Genomic DNA, 19,284 nt, shown 5'->3' on the forward strand with positions numbered 1-19,284 from the left:
GGAGTAGGACTCCCCCCTTGGCGCGCCCTCCTCCTAGGCCGGCCGCCTCCCCCCCCCTTGCTCCTTTATATATGGGGGCATGGGGGCACCCCCACAGACACAACAATTGATCTCTAGATCTCTTAGCCGTGTGCGGTGCCCCCCTCCACCATGGTCCTCCTCGATAATATTGTAGCGGTGCTTAGGCGAAGCCCTGCGACGGTAGAACATCAAGATCGTCACCATGCCGTCATGCTGACGGAACTCTCCCTTGACACTCGGCTGGATCGGAGTTCGAGGGACGTCATCGAGCTGAATGTGTGCAAGAACTCGGAGGTGCCGTAGTTTTGGTGCTTGATCGGTCGGGCCGTGAAGACGTACGACTACGTCAACCGCGTTGTTCTAACGCTTCCGCTTTCGGTCTATGAGGGTACGTGGACACACTCTCCCCTCTTGTTGCTATGCATCACCATCATCTTGCGTGTGCGTAGGAATTTTTTTTTGAATTACTACGTTCCCCAACAGTGGTATCAAAGCCTAGGTTTTATGCGTTGATGTTATATGCACGAGTAGAACACAAGTGAGTTGTGGGCGATACAAGTCATACTGCTTACCAGCATGTCATACTTTGGTTTGGCAGTATTGTTGGATGAAGCGGCTCGGACCGACATTACGCGTACGCTTACGCGAGACTGGTTCTACCGATGTGCTTGGCACACAAGTGGCTGGCGGTTGTCAGTTTCTCCAACTTTAGTTGAACCGAGTGTGGCTACGCCCGGTCCTTGAGAAGGTTAAAACAGCACTAACTTGATGAACTATCGTTGTGGTTTTGATGTGTAGGTAAGAGCGGTTCTTGCTCAGCCCGTAGCAGCCACGTAAAACTCGCAACAACAAAGTAGAGGACGTCTAACTTGTTTTTGTAGGGCATGTTGTGATGTGATATGGTCAAGACGTGATGAGATATAAGTTGTTGTATGAGATGATCATGTTTTGTTGAAGTTATCGGCAACTGGCAGAAGCCCTATGGTTGTCTCTTTGTTGCATAAGATGCAAGTGCCAAATAATTGCTTTACTTTATCGCTATGCGATAGCAATAGTTGCAAGAGCAATAGTTGGCGAGACAACCATGTGACGACACATTGATATAGATCAAGATGATGAAGATCATGGTGTCGTGCCGGTGACGATAGAGATCATGACAGTACTTCGGAGATGAAGATCACAAGCACAAGATGATGATGGCCATATCATATCACTTATATTGATTGCATGTGATGTTTATCCTTTATGCATCTTATCTTGCTTTGATTGACGGTAGCATTTTAGGATGATCTCTTACTAATTATCAAGAAGTGTTCTCCCTGAGTATGCACCGTTGCGAAAGTTCTTCGTGCTGAGACACCACGTGATGATCGGGTGTGATAGGCTCTATGTTCAAATACATCGGGTGCAAAACAGTTGCACACGCGGAATACTCAAGTTAAACTTGACGAGCCTAGCATATACAGATATGGACTCGGAACACGGAGACCGAAAGGTCGAACATGAATCATATAGGATCAACATAGTGATGTTCACCATTGAAAACTACTCCATCTCACGTGATGATCGGACATGGTTTAGTTGATTTGGATCACGTCATCACTTAGATGAGTAGAGAGATGTCTGTCTAAGTGGGAGTTCATAAGTAATATGATTAATTGAACTTTAATTTATCATGAACTTAGTCCTAGTAGTATTTTGCAAATTATGTTGTAGATCAATAGCTTGCGTTGTTGCTTCCCTATGTTTTATATGTGTTCCTAGAGAAAACTAAGTTGAAAGATGTTAGTAGCAATGATGCGTACTTGGTCCGTGATCTAAGGTTTAGCCTCATTGCAGCATAGAAGAATTATGTCCTTTATGCACCGCATGGTGACAGACCTATTGTAGAGACCAGACCTCAAACAGTCTGATCTCTATGCATCAGTGTCATCCCTGGATCAGTAATGCTGACACGCACAATACTTGAAGGATTTATAACAGAGTGGCAATCACACACTTATTACATCTAATGTCTCAAAAGAGAGCTTATTACAATAAATATGGCTTAAGGCCATCTAATAACAATAATAGCGGAAGGCTTGGAAGATAAGTGAGTCCATCAACTCCAACGGCATCACTGAGTATAGGACCATGATCCTAAGGCATCTTACTCGTCGTCTGAAAAGTCTGCAACATGAAATGTTGCAGCCCGAAAACGGGTCAGCACATGGAATATGCTGGCAATGTAACACATAGAGAGTAATGAAATCACATGGCTATACTACATGCATATATGGCTGGTGGAAAGCTCTATGGTTACAGTTTTGCATAAAGCCAATTTTTCCCTACTGCAAAGGAATAAATTTTATTTAACTATCATGGTAGTTGTCAAACATTGAGAATGGTTGACAGCATTCTCAATCCCAATTAAGCATCATCATTAAAACCCAACAACATTAATTAAAGTAACATGACGAGATTCACATGATAATCCAAGTACTAGATACTCAAAACATCCATAATCGGGGACACGGCTAATCATGATTAGTTTATACACTCTGCAGAGGTTGCGCACTTTTCCCCACAAGACTCGATCGCCTCCGTTTGTTTTCTCGCACTACATGGTGTTTGAGAAACGGATGACCGAGACATAGTCTTTCAGAAGCGCTAGCACCTTATGATTGGGTAGACCGTACCACCTACATCCCCTACATATGCTAGTCTACCACTGTAAGAGTTCGCACGACTTACTCAGTTATGCTAGAGCCCATAATAGCATGTGGCTGCACACGGAAGTTTCTAGCATGAATAATCTTATGATCCCTTTGAGCCTGGGTGGCGGTCCAAAAACAAACAGGCAATCCTGGAATACCCAAGTGCCTCAATCCACCCAGATGTGTATCAAAGTTGCCACCTTAAATAAACCACTAATTAACAATCTCACATCTGTCATGGATACACTCACCCAATCCACGTCTACTAGCATAGCATGGCAATAAGCAAACGTAGAAATAACTCCCAAGGGTTTGATAATAAAACAGGTAATAGGTACTAACTCACCTACTTCCCAAAACCCACATATTAATTAGATCCTAATCATGCAATTGTTTGAGGACTGATCTAATGCATAAAAACTGGGTATGAAAGGGATATGATCAAGTGTTACTTGCCTTACTGATGATTCCTAAAACCTAGGGATTCGAAGTAGCAAGCAGCGTAATCCGGGTACTCTATCATAAAAAAACAAACAAACAAGCATACAATAAGTACTCATCTAATGCACAGGTAAAACTCAAATAAGAGATCTAACCAGAAAGTTCAACTTAAGAACTCCGGTTGGCAAAAAGAATCAAATCGAACAAAGCAACGAAGATCAAACTGCGAAAGAAACAAACTTCGTTTACTAATCTGGACCTAAGTCAAATTTTACAGTAGCAAAAACTTGTTTGAGTTGATTAAACGGAAAGAGGGTTTCGAGACGAAACTCTAGGCGCTTGAATCGCCTGATTCCGATAAACAAGCGAAAAGTTATACTAAAACGAAAATCAGATCAGAAATCGCAATCAGAAAAACCGCGGAATAAATCCGAGAAAAAGAAAACGACGAACAGATTAACGAACGAATGTTCGTTATCTGGATCTAAACGATGGACACGTTCGTTAAAATAAACGAACGAGCAAACGTTTGCTAATTAACCTAAACCGAAAAAACCGATCTAATAATAAAAACGGATCTAAAAAACCGACGAAAACCGACGGAAAACCGAACGGTTTTTCTAAAAAAACTGCGGCGGCGGGGTCAACCTCGGCGTGCGGGTCCGGCGGTGGCGGGCGGCGGCGGCTAGGGTTTGGGGCGGCAGCGGCTCCGGTGGGCTGGGGCTGGCGGCAGCCCGAGGTGGCGCTATATAAAGGCCCCGGCCAGAGGAGTCTTGGCCGATCCCGGCCCATAGTGGGTTCGGATTTTTTTTAAATAAATTTCACGCAGAAAATCAAACGAAAGAAATACTAAACGGACTCCAAAAATCCCGAAATAAATTTTCTCCGACTTCTAAAATCAAGCCGGACAAGATGAACATTTATTTGGGGCCTAGATGCAATTTTGAAAAACGCGCATTTTTTCCTAAATTCAAATAAAATAGCAATAAAATCCAAAATAAAACTTATTTGATTTTATTATTAAATCCTCAATATTTCTTTATTTTGGAAAAGTCATTTTATTCCTTCTCTCATATTTTCGTAATTGAAATAATTGAAGATAAAATAAATAAAATCAAATGATCCTATTTTCAAAATTTGAGAAAACTCAAATATGAAATTATCGAAATCCCCAACTCTCTCCGTGGGTCCTTGAGTTGCGTAGAATTTCTAGGATCGAACCAAAATGCAATAAAATATGATATGCAATGATGATCTATGTATAACATTCCAAATTGAAAATTTGGGATGTTACAAACCTACCCCCTTAAGATGAATCTCGCCCTCGAGATTAGGGTTGGCTAGAAAATAGGTGAGGGTGGTCTGAGGGAGTCCTGGATTAGGGGGTGTCCGGATGGCCGGACTAAGACCTTTGGCTGGACTCCCGGACTATGAAGATACAAGATTGAGGACTCCGTCCCGTGTCCGGATGGGACTTTCCTTGGCGTGGAAGGCAAGCTTGGCGATATGATATGAAGATCTCCTCCCATTGTAACTGACTCTGTGTAACCCTAGCCCTCTCCGGTGTCTATATAAACCGGAGAGTTTTAGTCCGTAGGACGAACAACAATCATACCATAGGCTAGATTCTAGGGTTTAGCCACTCCGATCTCGTGGTAGATCTACTCTTGTACTACCCATATCATCAATATTAATCAAGCAGGAGTAGGGTTTTACCTCCATCGAGAGGGCCCGAACCTGGGTAAAAACATTGTGTCCCTTGTCTCCTGTTACCATCCGCCTAGACGCACAGTTCGGGACCCCCTACCCGAGATCCGCCGGTTTTGACACCGACATTGGTGCTTTCATTGAGAGTTCCTCTGTGTCGTCGCCTTTAGGCCCGATGGCTTCTTCGCTCGACAATCGCGATACGGTCCGGGATGAGACTTTTCTCCCCGGACAGATCTTCGTATTCGGCGGCTTCGCACTGCGGGCCGACTCATTCGGCCATCTAGAGCAGATCGAAAGCTACGCCCCTGGCCACCAGGTCAGGTTTGGAAGCTTAAATTACACGGCCGACATCCGCGGGGACTTGATCTTCGATGGATTCGAGCCACGACCGAGCGTGCCGCACTGTCATGATGGGCATGATTTAGCTCTGTCATCGGACAACACCCAGAGCGCCGCTCAGGTGTCTGCTCCGACCATTAGCTCGGAGCCCGCTGCGCTAGTCGGGGACGGACGGTTGGACGCAGCCCCGGAAGCTGCAACCTCTACCGCGATAGAGCCGGATACCAGCCTAGTCCCTCGCAAGGCCCGTGACTCCAAGGTGCCGGACTCCGATCCGGACTCCGTAAATCCCGCACCTCTTCCCATTAAGCCCGATTGGGCTCCGGTCATGGAGTTCACCGCCGCGGATGTCTTTCAGCACTTGCCTTTCGGCAATATCCTGAATTCGTTAAAGTCTCTCTCTTTGTCAGGAGAGCCCTGGCCGGACTACGGCCAACATGGTTGGGATACGGACGACGAAGAAATTCGTAGCCCACCCACCACCCACTTTGTAGCCACTGTCGACGATTTAACCGACATGCTCGACTTTGACTCCGAAGACGTCGACGGCATAGACGCCGATGGAGACGATCAAGAACCAGCACCTATAGGGAACTGGAAAGCCACCTCGTCATATGACATATACATGGTGGACACCCCTAAAGCGGGGGATGGCGAGGAGAAAACGAAGGATGACCCCTCCAAGAAGCAACCCAAGCGCCGACGTCAGCGGCGCCGCTCTAAGTCCCGCCAAAGCAAAAATGGCAATTCCGGCACTAGAGATAACAATACGCCGGACAGTGCCGAAAACAACCCCCTACAGCAGGATTCAGTGCAGGAGGACGAAGGAGCCAACCCTCATGAGAGAGCGGACGATAAAGAGGATGAGGACGACAGTTACATGCCTCCCTCCGAAGACGAGGCAAGCCTCGACGACAACGAATTCGTCGTGCCAGAGGATCCCATCGAACAAGAGCGTTTCAAACGCAGGCTCATAGCCACGGCAAGCAGCCTCAAGAATAAACAGCAGCAGCTTAGAGCTGACCAAGACTTGCCAGCCGACAGATGGACCGAAGTCCTGGCGGCCGAAGAGTATAAACTAGAACGCCCATCCAAGAGCTACCCAAAGCGCAGGCTGCTACCCCAACTTGAGGAGGAAGCAACTAAACATACATCACTAGCGTACGATGCGCCCGATCGGCCACCCCGTGGCCGCGATAGAGAGGCCTTCAGGCCCTCAACCCAAGCCGCACCCCGACACCGCTCAAAACATACCAGAGTACGGGGAGACGCAATAGACCTGTGAAAAGTCTTGGAGAATAAGGCAAGGCAAACAAGATCGATCTATGGATCGCATGGGCGCCCCGCTTCACGTGACGCTAGCCGTCACGTCGGACATAATAAGTATGGCCCGGCCGAATACAACAGACCAGGCTCGTCCGAGCTGCGTCGTGATATAGCCCAGTACAGGGGTGCCGCACACCCACTATGCTTCACAGATGAAGTAATGGATCATCAAATCCCCGAGGGCTTCAAACCCGTAAACATCGAATCATACGATGGCACAACAGATCCCGCGGTATGGATCGAGGATTATCTCCTTCATATCCACATGGCCCGTGGTGATGATCTACACGCCATCAAATACCTCCTGCTCAAGCTTAAAGGACCAGCTCGACATTGGCTTAACAGCCTGCCAGCAGAGTCAATTAGTTGTTGGGAGGACCTAGAATCTGCATTCCTTGACAACTTCCAGGGCACGTATGTATGACCACCAGACACCGATGACCTAAGCCACATAATCCAGCAGCCAGAGGAATCGGCCAGACAATTCTGGACATGGTTCCTAACCAAGAAAAACCAAATAGTCGATTGTCTGGACGCCGAGGCCCTTGCAGCCTTCAGGCACAACATCTGAGACAAATGGCTTGCCCGGCACCTAGGACAGGAAAAGCCAAAGTCTATGGCAGCCCTCACGACACTCATGACCCGCTTCTGCGCGGGAGAAGATAGCTGGCTAGCTCGTAGCAACAACATAACCAAGAGCCCCGGCAATTCAGATACCAAGGATAACAACGGCAGGTCACGTCGCAACAAGCATAAGCATCGCATTAACGGTGACAACACTAAAGATACGGCAGTCAATGCCGGATTCAGAGGCTCTAAACCGGGTCAGCGGAAGAAGCCATTCAAAAGAAACCCTCAGGGCCCATCCAGCTTAGAGCGGATACTCGATCGCTCGTGCCAGATACACGGCACACCCGAACAGCCAGCCAATCACACCAACAGGGATTGTTGGGTGTTCAAGCAGGCAGGCAAGTTAAGTGCCGAGACCAGAGACAAGGGGCTACATAGCGATGACGAGGACGTGCCCCGGCCGCCGAACAACAAAGGACAGAAGGGATTTCCCCCGCAAGTTCGTACGATGAATATGATATATGCAACCCACATCCCCAAAAGGGAGCGGAAGCGTGCTCTCAAGGACGTCTATGCGCTGGAGCCAGTCGCCCCAAAGTTCAACCCATGGTCCTCCTGCCCGATCACCTTCGATCGAAGGGACCATCCCACCAGCATCCGTCACGGCGGATTCGCCGCACTGGTGCTAGACCCAATTATCGACGGATTTCACCTTACCAGAGTCCTAATGGACGGCGGCAGTAGCCTGAACCTGCTTTACCAGGACACAGTGCGAAAAATGGGCATCGATCCTTCAAGGATTAAACCCACAAAGACAACCTTCAAAGGTGTCATACTAGGGGTAGAAGCCAGCTGTACAGGCTCGGTCACACTCGAGGTGGTCTTCGGATCCCCGGATAACTTCCAGAGCGAGGAGTTAATCTTCGACATAGTCCCATTCCGTAGCGGTTATCACGCCCTGCTCGGACGAACCGCATTTGCCAAATTCAATACGGTGCCACACTACGCATATCTCAAGATCAAGATGCCAGGACCTCGAGGATTCATCACGGTAAACGGAAACACCGAACGCTCTCTCCGAACGGAGGAGCACACGGCAGCCCTGGCAGCGGAAGTACAGAGTAGCCTCTCAAGGCAGTCCTCCAATCCAGGTGCCAAATGTCCGGACAACATCAAGCGAGCCCGAAGTAACCTACAACAAATCCGGCTGGCATGTTCCGAGCAAGCATAGCAGTGCGGCCCCAACCCCAACCCCCGTCAAACGACGATACTGGTACCACGCGTACATAATTACGCCTTAGAGATACCATGGGCATAAGGGGAGGGGCACAACAACGGCACGCCCAGAATGCAGCTCAACCGCACTAAGGGGCTCCCTATTTCGACGTTTTCCTTTTCACACACTTTCAGGACCCAACTATTCGGAAGGCCTGTCCAGCAATACTCTCGCCGAACCCACGATGCAATAGCCAGGGAGGAAGCAAGCCACGTCAAAAGTCCAGGTGGTCTCTATAACGAGTTTAATACATGTTTCTCTGACAATCCTGCAGCTTGCCCCTGGAGGGGAATATGTCAAATACTCCCATCTCTTGCTTACCGCACTTTTTGTATCGTTCTGCTTTCGCAGCAGACCTTTTTTAATGAACAATATATAGCTCTTACCTATTATTGTACTTATCTATTTTTATATACAAATATGTTCAGTCATGACACTCTGCAACCGTACACTTTGGTACGGATAATACACCAGGGGCTTACAACACCCCATAACATGGTGTGAGAAGACCGAACACTCTAACAAGTGCGGCACCCCGAACTTATAGCACTATATGCATCGGCTCTGAATCATGTCTTTGGTCAATAGTTGGGTTTGCCCGGCTTCCATGTTTTGGTACCTTACGTTCCGCATTGTTGGCTAAGGTAGCGCTGGGAGAACTACTGCGATTGTGCCCCAGTTGAGCTGGGTTAACACCTCAGTAGAGAAAGCTAAAACTGACTATCATGATAGTCCGAGAGACCGGCCGCTGTTCGCGAGGTTTCTTCGAGTCCTTAAAGACTTATGCCGCTTCGAGTGAGGAACCGGACTTATCCGGCCTAGGCGTGGATAGCGCCCCGAACTCGGTCTTCCGAATACTAGGGGCTTCGCCGAAATTTAAAATTATAGAATTCTATGGCTAAGTGAGAGTGATAAAGCATTATAAGTCCGACGGCCTGGTTCGCTGTGCTGAACGCCTCCCTAGATGGACCCAAGAATGGGAACAAGAGCATTCAGGTTTATCCCGAACACCCCAGCACTCGTGGCATGGGGGTCGAAGCTGACGACTTGCATCTCTCAGATTTGATAAACGGCCGCATAGAAGGTAATATTTTAAATTAACAAGCGTTGCTTTACGCATATGAACAAAGCTTCAGCGTACAGGATAACAAATGCGAGTTTACTCAAAAATTACATCTTTGGAGCACTCATCTGCTATGCGGCGGGCACCCTTCAGAACGCCATTATAATACATCTCGGGCGTACGATACTCCTTGCCCAGCGGTGGCGCGTCCGTCAATAGCTTCTCCGCGTCTAGCTTGCCCCAGTGCACCTTAGCACGGGCAAGGGCCCGATGGGCACCTTCAATACAAATGGAGCGCTTGACGACCTCAATCCACGGACACGCATCCACCAGCCGCCGCACCAGACCGAAGTAGCTCCCGGGCATGACTTCTCCAGGCCACAGCCAGCTATGAGGACCTTCATGGCCTGTTCGTCCACCTTGTGGAGCTCGACCAGCTGCTTCAGCTGGTCGCTCAGGGGCACCGGATGTTCGGCCTCAGCATACTAAGACCAGAACACTTTTTCCGTCGAGCTCCCCTCTTCGGCTCGGTGGTATGCGGCGGCATCAGACACACTACAGGGCAGATCGGCGAACACTCCTGGAGAGCTCCGGATTCGGGTAAGTAGCAGATAATTAACTTTTATATTTTTTCTTTGCATAAAGAATGCCTTACCCGCCGCTATCTTCTTCATTGCCTCGATCTCTTGAAGGGCCTTCTGGGCTTCGGCCTTAGCGGTCTTGGCACTCTCAAGAGCCAAGGCAAGCTCGGACTCTCGAGTCTTCGAGTCACGCTCCAAACTCTCGTGTTTTTCCATGAGAGCCTGGAGCTCTTGCCGCACCTCCGCCACCCGTGCCTCCTGCTTCTCTCGCTTGGTGCGCTCCAAGGCCGCACTCTTTTCGGCCTTCGAGACCGCCTCTTTCAGGGTCGCCACCTCGGTCGTGGCCCCTGCAACATTAACGTTGGTCCTGTTATTATTATGCAACCAAGTATTTCTGTATACATTTACAGGAGGTACTATGTACCCTCTTTATCCTCGAGCTGCTTCTTGGCACGGCCGAGCTCGCTCTCGGACCGCTCGAGGCTTCCCTTCAAGGCATTGACCTCCGCAGTCAGTGCGGCAGAGGTCAGCAGCGCAGCCTGCATTCCCATATTGACATATTTCTATTAGACTCCTGCGTATATCTTTTGAGATCCTCAGTTCGGCTTTTCTTTCTGAACACCGAACTGAGCATCAGGGGCTACTGTCTATGCGGTAACATTTTTTATATGTGTTTTTTAACACATACCTCAAAGCCCGTTAACAGGCTTGTGCAGGCTTCCGTCAGCCCGCTCTTGGCGGACTGAACCTTCTGAATCACCGCACTCATAACAGTGCGGTGTTCTTTGTCGATGGAGGCGCCGTTAAGCGCCTCCAGCAAATTGTTCGGTGCCTCCGGGTGGACAGAAGTCTCCGGCGTCACGGGCTTGCCCTTCTTATGAAGGCACCACCTATCGGACTCTGGAACCACAGATGGTTCCGGAGCAGTGTCCGGCCCGGGGCCGGACTTAGATCCCTCCGGGGCTTTACCCCCTTTGGGCTTGGAGTCCGGAAGGACACCTTGTGGCGCTTCCAGGACCACCTCCTCCTGGTTTTGTCCCCTATGGGACTCCACCTCAGCATCGTCTGTAGGGAGAGGGGAGGAGGCCGTCGGAAGTGAAGCGCTATTCACGTCCGACAAATTCAGAGATCCGCTCAACGAATCGCCAAGCTGAGCTCTGGGCGGACTGCATGATTAGCTTCGGCGTTAAAAGCTATCAAATAATAAAGGAGTGCAATAAGTCATTCGGGTAGCCGGACACTTACGATTTTGCCAGGGGCTTGACCCTGGATGGCCAGTCCTCCCCGCCATCTTCGGTGTCGGGGGCGTAGTCCGGCAGAAGGGTCTTCCCCTTCTTGGACCCTCCAGCTTCCCAAGTTGGGGCGGCCTTTCTCTTCTTTCCTCCCCCCGTTGGAGGGGGAGAGGCATCTTCTTCTTCCTCCTCCTCCTTGTCTTCGGAGGCGGAGGGTGCGTTGGGGCCGTCGGGCAAATCCGACGACACCGGGCGTCGGGAACTCTTTCGGGTCCCCGTGGCCTTCTCCTTGGCCTTCTTCTCCGGCACCACGTGACGTGCCGGAACCAGTAGCTTCGCTAAGTGTGCGTCTACTGGGCCTTCGGGCAAAGGGGCCGGACAGTCGAACTGTCCGGATGTCCTCTTCCAGTCCTGTCAAAGGAACGCGAGTTTAGATCCCACATAAAGTCACACTATGAAATTCGGGTATCCCGTAAGGGACTAAATGTAAGCTTACTTCGGAGGCTTGACGTTTGGCACAGAATCCGCGATCCTCGGTGACGGGAGGGGAGACCTCGGAACTCTTGAAAAGCACCTTCCAGTCGTCCTCGTGCTTCGTTTCGAAGAGCCGGGATAAGTCTGGTGCCGGGCCGGGTCGAACTCCCACAAATTGAAGTCCCGTCGTTGACACGGGAGGATCCGGCGAAAGAGCATGACCTGGACCATGTTGACAAGCTTGACCTTCTTGGTCACCAGGTCTCGGACGCAGGTTTGGAGTCCGGTCACCTCTTTCGGATTGCCCCACGACAAGCCCGTCTCTTTCCAAGATGTGAGCCGGGTGGGGATGCCGGATCGAAATTTGGGGGCCGCTGCCCATTTATGGTCACACGGCTTGGTGATATAAAACCACCCCGATTGCCACCCTTTGATGGTTTCCGCTAAGGCACCCTCGAGCCAGGTGACGTTGGCTATCTTGCCCACCATGGCGCCTCCGCATTCCGCCTGTCGGCCTTGCACGACCTTCGGCTTGACGCTGAAGATCTTCAGCCATAGGCCAAAGTGGGGCTGGATGCGGAAGAAGGCCTCGCACACGACGATAAACATCAAGATATTGAGGATGAAGTTCGGGGCCAGATCATGGAAGTCCAGGCCGTAGTAGAACATGAGCCCCCGGACGAACGGGTGAAGAGGAAAACCCAGTCCGCGGAGGAAATGGGGAAGAAAAATAACCCTCTCATGGGGCCTCGGGGTGGGGATGAGTTGCCCCACATCTGGGAGCCGGTGCGCGATGTCGTTAGACAAGTATCGGCCTTCCTCAGGTTTTTGATTTGTCCCTCCATGACGGAGGAGGCCATCCATCTACCTCCTGCTCTAGACATGGTTGGAGAAGGTTGAGGTGGGAAGTGCGGGCTTGGGCGCTGGAGCTCGAGCGCGCAGGGACGGATAAGCAGAGGAGGAAGAGGGCGTGAATGGAAAGGGCAGATTCTTATCCCCTTATATGGGCGGCCAAAACTACGAGCCCCCCACCGGCCTAATAAAACTCGCTTATCTCCCAAGCGCCGCGGTTAATGGCGCGGTTGGGTTACCCACACCCGTATTGATGAGAATCCCGGAATAAGGGGACATGATCTCTGCTTTGACAAGACGTGCCAAGGAAACCGCCTCGCTAAACGCGCTGAGGTGGAACAATAAAATGAATAAAAGCCTGGCCGTGGCATGATGTCATGCCGCGGAATACATCAGCAGATCTGATTGATACAAATATTATTCTCTCTATGATGGAATGTGGGACTTATTTTGCAGAGCCGGACACTACCCTGGTGTTCAACATCTTCTATGAAATATTCGGAGGAGGAACCCGCCTTGCAATGCCGAAGACAACTTGCGCGCCGGACTCGTCGCCATTGAAGCCTGGTTCAGGGGCTACTGAGGGAGTCCTGGATTAGGGGGTGTCCGGATGGCCGGACTAAGACCTTTGGCCGGACTCCCGGACTATGAAGATACAAGATTGAAGACTCCGTCCCGTGTTCGGATGGGACTTTCCTTGGCGTGGAAGGCAAGCTTGGCGATACGATATGAAGATCTCCTCCCATTGTAACTGACTCTGTGTAACCCTAGCCCTCTCCGGTGTCTATATAAACCGGAGAGTTTTAGTCTGTAGGACGAACAACAATCATACCACAGGCTAGATTCTAGGGTTTAGCCACTCCGATCTCGTGGTAGATCTACTCTTGTACTACCCATATCATCAATACTAATCAAGCAGGAGTAGGGTTTTACCTCCATCGAGAGGGCCCGAACCTGGGTAAAAACATTGTGTCCCTTGTCTCCTGTTACCATCCGCCTAGATGCACAGTTCGAGACCCCCTACCCGAGATCCGCCGGTTTTGACACCGACATGGTCCTTTAACAGATCTTCCTCTCACTCCCAGGTGGCTTCATCTTCGGTGTGGTGGCTCCACTGAACTTTGCAAAATTTGATAACCTTGCTGCGGGTGACTCGGCTGGCATACTCAAGAATCTTGACTGGTTTCTCCTCATTGGTCAAATCGTTGTCCAACTGAATCGCCTCTAGTGGCACTATATCTCTCTGCGGTATATCCGCCATATCTGCGTGGCACTTCTTCAACTGGGACACGTGGAATACATCATGAACTGCTGACAATCCTTCGGGTAATTCCAACTTGTAGGCAACTTCTCCCATACGCTCCAAAACTTTGTATGGTCCCACAAAACGTGGCGCTAATTTACCCTTAACACCAAAACGCTTAACTCCTCGAAGCGAAGATACTCGAAGATAAACTCTGTCTCCGACTTTGTAAACTGTCTCCTTGCGTTTTGAATCTGCATAGCTCTTTTTCCTGGAGTGGGCTACCTTGAGCCTATCGCAAATCAACTTTACTTTCCGTTCAGACTCCTTGATCAAATCCGGTCCGAACAACTAGTAGTCTCCAACTTCATCCCATGACAACGGGGTCCTGCACCTCCTTCCGTATAAGGCTTCGAAAGGGGCCATCTTCAAACTGGATTGATAACTATTGTTGTAAGAAAACTCTGCATATGGCAGGTTGTCATCCCAACTTGATCCATAATCTAGGGCACAAGCTCTTAGCATATCCTCCAAAATCCGATTAACTCTCTCTGTCTGTCCATCTGTCTGCGGGTGAAAAGTTGTACTGAACTCTAGTCTGGTACCCAAGGTTTCGTGCAACTGATTCCAGAACTTTGAGGTAAACTGGGTTCCTCTATCAGATACAATGCTCCTTGGAACTCCATGCAGACATACGATCCTGGTCATGTATATCTTAGCCAACTTAGCACTGGTGTAAGTGGTCTTCACTGGGATGAAATATGCTACTTTTGTCAAACGATCGACTATAACCCAAATCGAGTCATAGCCTGAACGAGTCTTGGGCAATCCCGTAATGAAATCCATGCCTAGCTTATCCCACTTCCATTCGGGTATTGGTAATGGTTGCAACAGTCATGCTGGCTTCTGGTGCTCTGCCTTTACTCTCTGACATACATCACAAACTACTACATATTCTGCGATATCCTTCTTCATTCCGGTCCACCAAAAAGTATCCTTCAAATCCAAATACATCTTGGTATTTCCTGGGTGAATCGAGTATGGTGAATCATGGGCCTCTTGCAGAATCAACTTCCTGATCTCCGGGTCATTAGGCACATAAACACGATCTTCAAACCATAGGGTATCGTGCTCATCCTCACGAAATCCTTTAGCTTTTCCTTTACTCATCCTCTCCTTTATATCGGCAATTTCCTTGTCAGTCTTCTGAGCTTCTCTGATCTTATCCATCAAGGTAGACTGAACCTCCAATGCTGCTACATAGCCTCTCGGAACTATTTCCAAACATGGCTCACGAAGGTCCTCGGCTAACTCCTTCGGTAACTCTACGGTCATAAGTGTATTGACATGGCTCTTACGGCTCAATGCGTCGGCTACTACATTAGCCTTTCTCGGGTGGTAATATAATCTCATATCATAATCTTTGATGAGTTCCAACCATCTCCTTTGCCTGAGTTTCAACTCCTTCTGCGTGAAATGTACTTTAAACTCTTGTGATCCGTGTACACTTCACAATGATTTCCGATGAGAAAATGTCTCCAAGTTTTCAATGCATGCACTACGGCTGCTAACTCCAAATCATGTGTGGCATAATTCAACTCATGAGGTTTCAGCTGTCATGAAGCATACGAAACAACTCTCCCCTCCTGCATAAGCACTGCTCCAAGTCCTCGACGTGAAGCGTCACAATACACCTCATAATCCTTACTCTGATCTGGCAGAATCAACACTGCCGAGGTAACCAAAGGTTCCTTCAACTCCTGGAAACTGGCCTCACACTCCTCAGTCCAATTGAACTTGGTATCCTTCTTCAACAATTTTGTCATAGGTTTTGCAATCTTCGAGAAGTTCTCAATAAATCTCCGGTAATATCCTGCAATTCCAAGAAAACTCCGGATCTCTCCAACCGTTGTTGGTGCTTCCCAGTTTGTCACTGTGACAACTTTGGTGGGGTCTACTGCTATACCTTCTCCGGATATAACATGTCTGAGAAATCCAACTTCCTTCAACCAAAATTCACATTTGCTGAACTTGGCGTATAACTGGTGTTCTCAGAGCTTGTCGAGTACCAAACGCAAATGCTCCTTATGCTCTTCTTCGTTCTTCGAGTAGACCAAAATATCATCAATGAACACCACGACGAACTTATCCAAAAACTCCATAAACACCTTGTTCATCATGTTCATGAAATAGGCAGGTGCGTTAGTCAGACCAAATGACATAACGGTGTACTCATACATCCCATACCTGGTGGTAAAAGCCGTCTTAGGTATATCCTGCTCTCGAATCTTCAATTGATGGTATCGTGATCGCTAATCGATCTTGGAAAATACATTAGCTCCTTGCAATCGATCAAACAGATCATTGATTATCGGCAGTGGGTACTTGTTTTTGATTGTTACGGCATTCAATCCTTGATAATCGACAACCATCCTTAATGATCCGTCCTTCTTCTCCACTAGAAGTACTGGTGATCCCCAAGGCAAAGAACTTGGGCGAATATATCCTTTATCCAGTAACTCCTTAATCTACTTTTTAATCTCTTCCAGATCCTTTGCGGGCATTCTATATGGTCTCTTCGATATTGGCCCTGTGCCTGGCAAAAGCTCAATCAAAAACTCAATGTCTCTATCCGGTGGCATGCCTGGTAACTCCTCTGGAAACACGTCAGGAAAATCCTTCACCACTGGTACTTCTTCCTGCACAACTCCTGTTAACGAGTTTACTTGTGTCCTCCTCGGATCATGCCGGGATACATACTTGATCCTTCTTCCTTCTGGCGTTGTAAGCACAATTTTCTTACTGGCGCATTCAATGTTCCCACCATACTTTGATAACCCATCCATGCCTAATATCACATCCAATCCTGGCGATTCCAAGACTATTAGGTCCGAGGGAAACAAGTAGCTACCAATCCTTAATGGTAACTGATCACACCATAGGCTAGCCATATACTCTGCTCCAGGCGAGGTTACTAACATGGGTGACCTAAGGGCTTGGGTTGGCAGTTTATACTTATCCACAAATCCCCTTGATATATATGAATGCGATGCACCAGTATCAAAAAGAATGAGTGCAGTAAATGACTTAATCATAAACTTACCTATTACTGCATCTGGCTGAGCTTCAACCTCCTCCACGTTAACGTAGTTCACCTGTCCCCTATTGAAAGGGTTCGGCTTCTTCCCCGAGCTTTCATTGCCATTTCCGTTCTGGCCTTCGGGATATTCATTGGCGTAATGTCCGATCTTCTGACTCTTAAAGCAAGTGACTTGGCTCAAATCTTTCTTGGCTGGGGTTGATGGGTTGGTATTGTTCTGGCCGTTGCTTCCTCCATTCCCATTACCATTCTTGGGACCATTGTGATTATGTGAACTACCTCCTCCATGGTTGTGCTGAAATTGTCCTCCCGACTTCGGGGTAAAACGTGGCTTCTGCTGAGCTCCAGAATTGTACTTCCCTTTGTTGGGGAACGTAGTAATTTCAAAAAATTTCCTACGTACACGCAAGATCATGGTGATTGCATAGCAACGAGAGGGGAGAGTATCCGTCCACGTACCCTCATAGACCGTAAGCGGAAGCATTATGACAACGCGGTTGATGTAGCCGTACGTCTTCACGATCCGACCGATCCAAGCACCGAACGTACGGCACCTCCGAGTTCAGCACACGTTCAGCTCGATGACGATACCCGGGCTCCGATCCAGCAAAGCTTCGGGGATGAGTTCCGTCAGCACGACGGCATGGTGGTGATGATTATGCTCTACCGGCGCAGGGCTTCGCCTAAACTCCATGACAATATGACCGAGGTGGAATATGGTGGAGGGGGGCACCGCACATGGCTAAGGAATGATCCGTAGATCAACTTGTGTGTCTTTGGGGTGCCCCCCCGCCCCCGTATATAAAGGAGCCAGGGGGGAGGAGGCGGCCGGCCAAGGAGGGCGCGCCAAGGGGGGAGTCCTACTCCCACCGGGAGTAGGACTCCCTTCTTTCCTAGTTGGAATAGGAGAAGGGCGGGAAGAGGAGGAAGAGGGGAAGGAAAGGGGGGGCGCCGCCCCCCTTACCTTGTCCTATTCGAACTAGGAGGGGGAGGGGCGCGCGGCCCCCTCCTGGCTCCTTCTCTCTTCTCCCTCGTGGCCCAAGTAGGCCCATTAACCCCCCGGGGGGTTCCGGTAACCTCCCGGTACTCCGGTAAAATGCCGATTTCACCCGGAACCATTCCGATGTCCAAACATAGGCTTCCAATATATCAATCTTTATGTCTCGACCATTCCGAGACTCCTCGTCATGTCCGTGATCACATCCGGGACTCCAAACAAACTTCGGTACATCAACACTTGTAAACTCATAATAAAACTGTCATCGAAACGTTAAGCGTGCGGACCCTACGGGTTCGAGAATTATGTAGGCATGACCTAAAACCATTCTCGGTCAATAACCAATAGCGGGACCTGGATGCCCATATTGGTTCCTACATATTCTACGAAGATCTTTATCGGTCAAACCGCATAACAACATACGTTGTTCCCTTTGTCATCGGTATGTTACTTGCTCGAGATTTGATCGTCGGTATCCAATACCTAGTTCAATCTCGTTACCGGCAAGTCTCTTTACTCGTTCTGTAATACATCATCTCATAACTAACTTATTAGTTATAATGCTTGCAAGGCTTAAGTGATGAGTATTACCGAGAGGGCCCAGAGATACCTCTCCGACAATCGGAGTGACAAAACCTAATCTCAAAATACGCCAACTCAACATGTACCTTCGGAGACACCTGTAGTACTCCTTTATAATCACCCAGTTACGTTGTGACGTTTGGTAGAACCCAAAGTGTTCCTCCGGTAAACGGGAGTTGCATATTTCTCATAGTTACGGGAACATGTATAAGTCATGAAGAAAGCAATAGCAGAATACTAAACGATCAAGTGCTAAGCTAACGGGATGGGTCATGTCAATCACATCATTCTTCTAATGATGTGATCTCATTAATCAAATGACAACACATGTCTATGGTTAGGAAACATAACCATCTTTGATTAATGAGCTAGTCAAGTAGAGGCATACTAGTGACTATATGTTTGTCTATGTATTCACACATGTATCATGTTTCCGGTTAATACAATGCTAGCATGAATAATAAACATTTATCATGATATGAGGAAATAAATAATAACTTTATTATTGCCTCTAGGGCATATTTCCTTCAGTCTCCCACTTGCACTAGAGTCAATAATCTAGATTACATAGTAATGATTCTAACACCCATGGAGTCTTGGTGTTGATCATGTTTTGCTCGTGAGAGAGGCTTAGTCAACGGGTCTGCAACATTCAGATCCGTATGTATTTTGCAAATCTCTATGTCTCCCACTTGGACTTGGTCCCGAATGGAATTGAAGCGTCTCTTGATGTGCTTGGTCCTCTCGTGAAATCTGGATTCCTTTGCCAAAGCAATTGCAC

This window comes from Triticum aestivum, chromosome 4B (assembly GCF_018294505.1).
Source record: "Triticum aestivum cultivar Chinese Spring chromosome 4B, IWGSC CS RefSeq v2.1, whole genome shotgun sequence".
NCBI lineage: Eukaryota > Viridiplantae > Streptophyta > Magnoliopsida > Poales > Poaceae > Triticum > Triticum aestivum.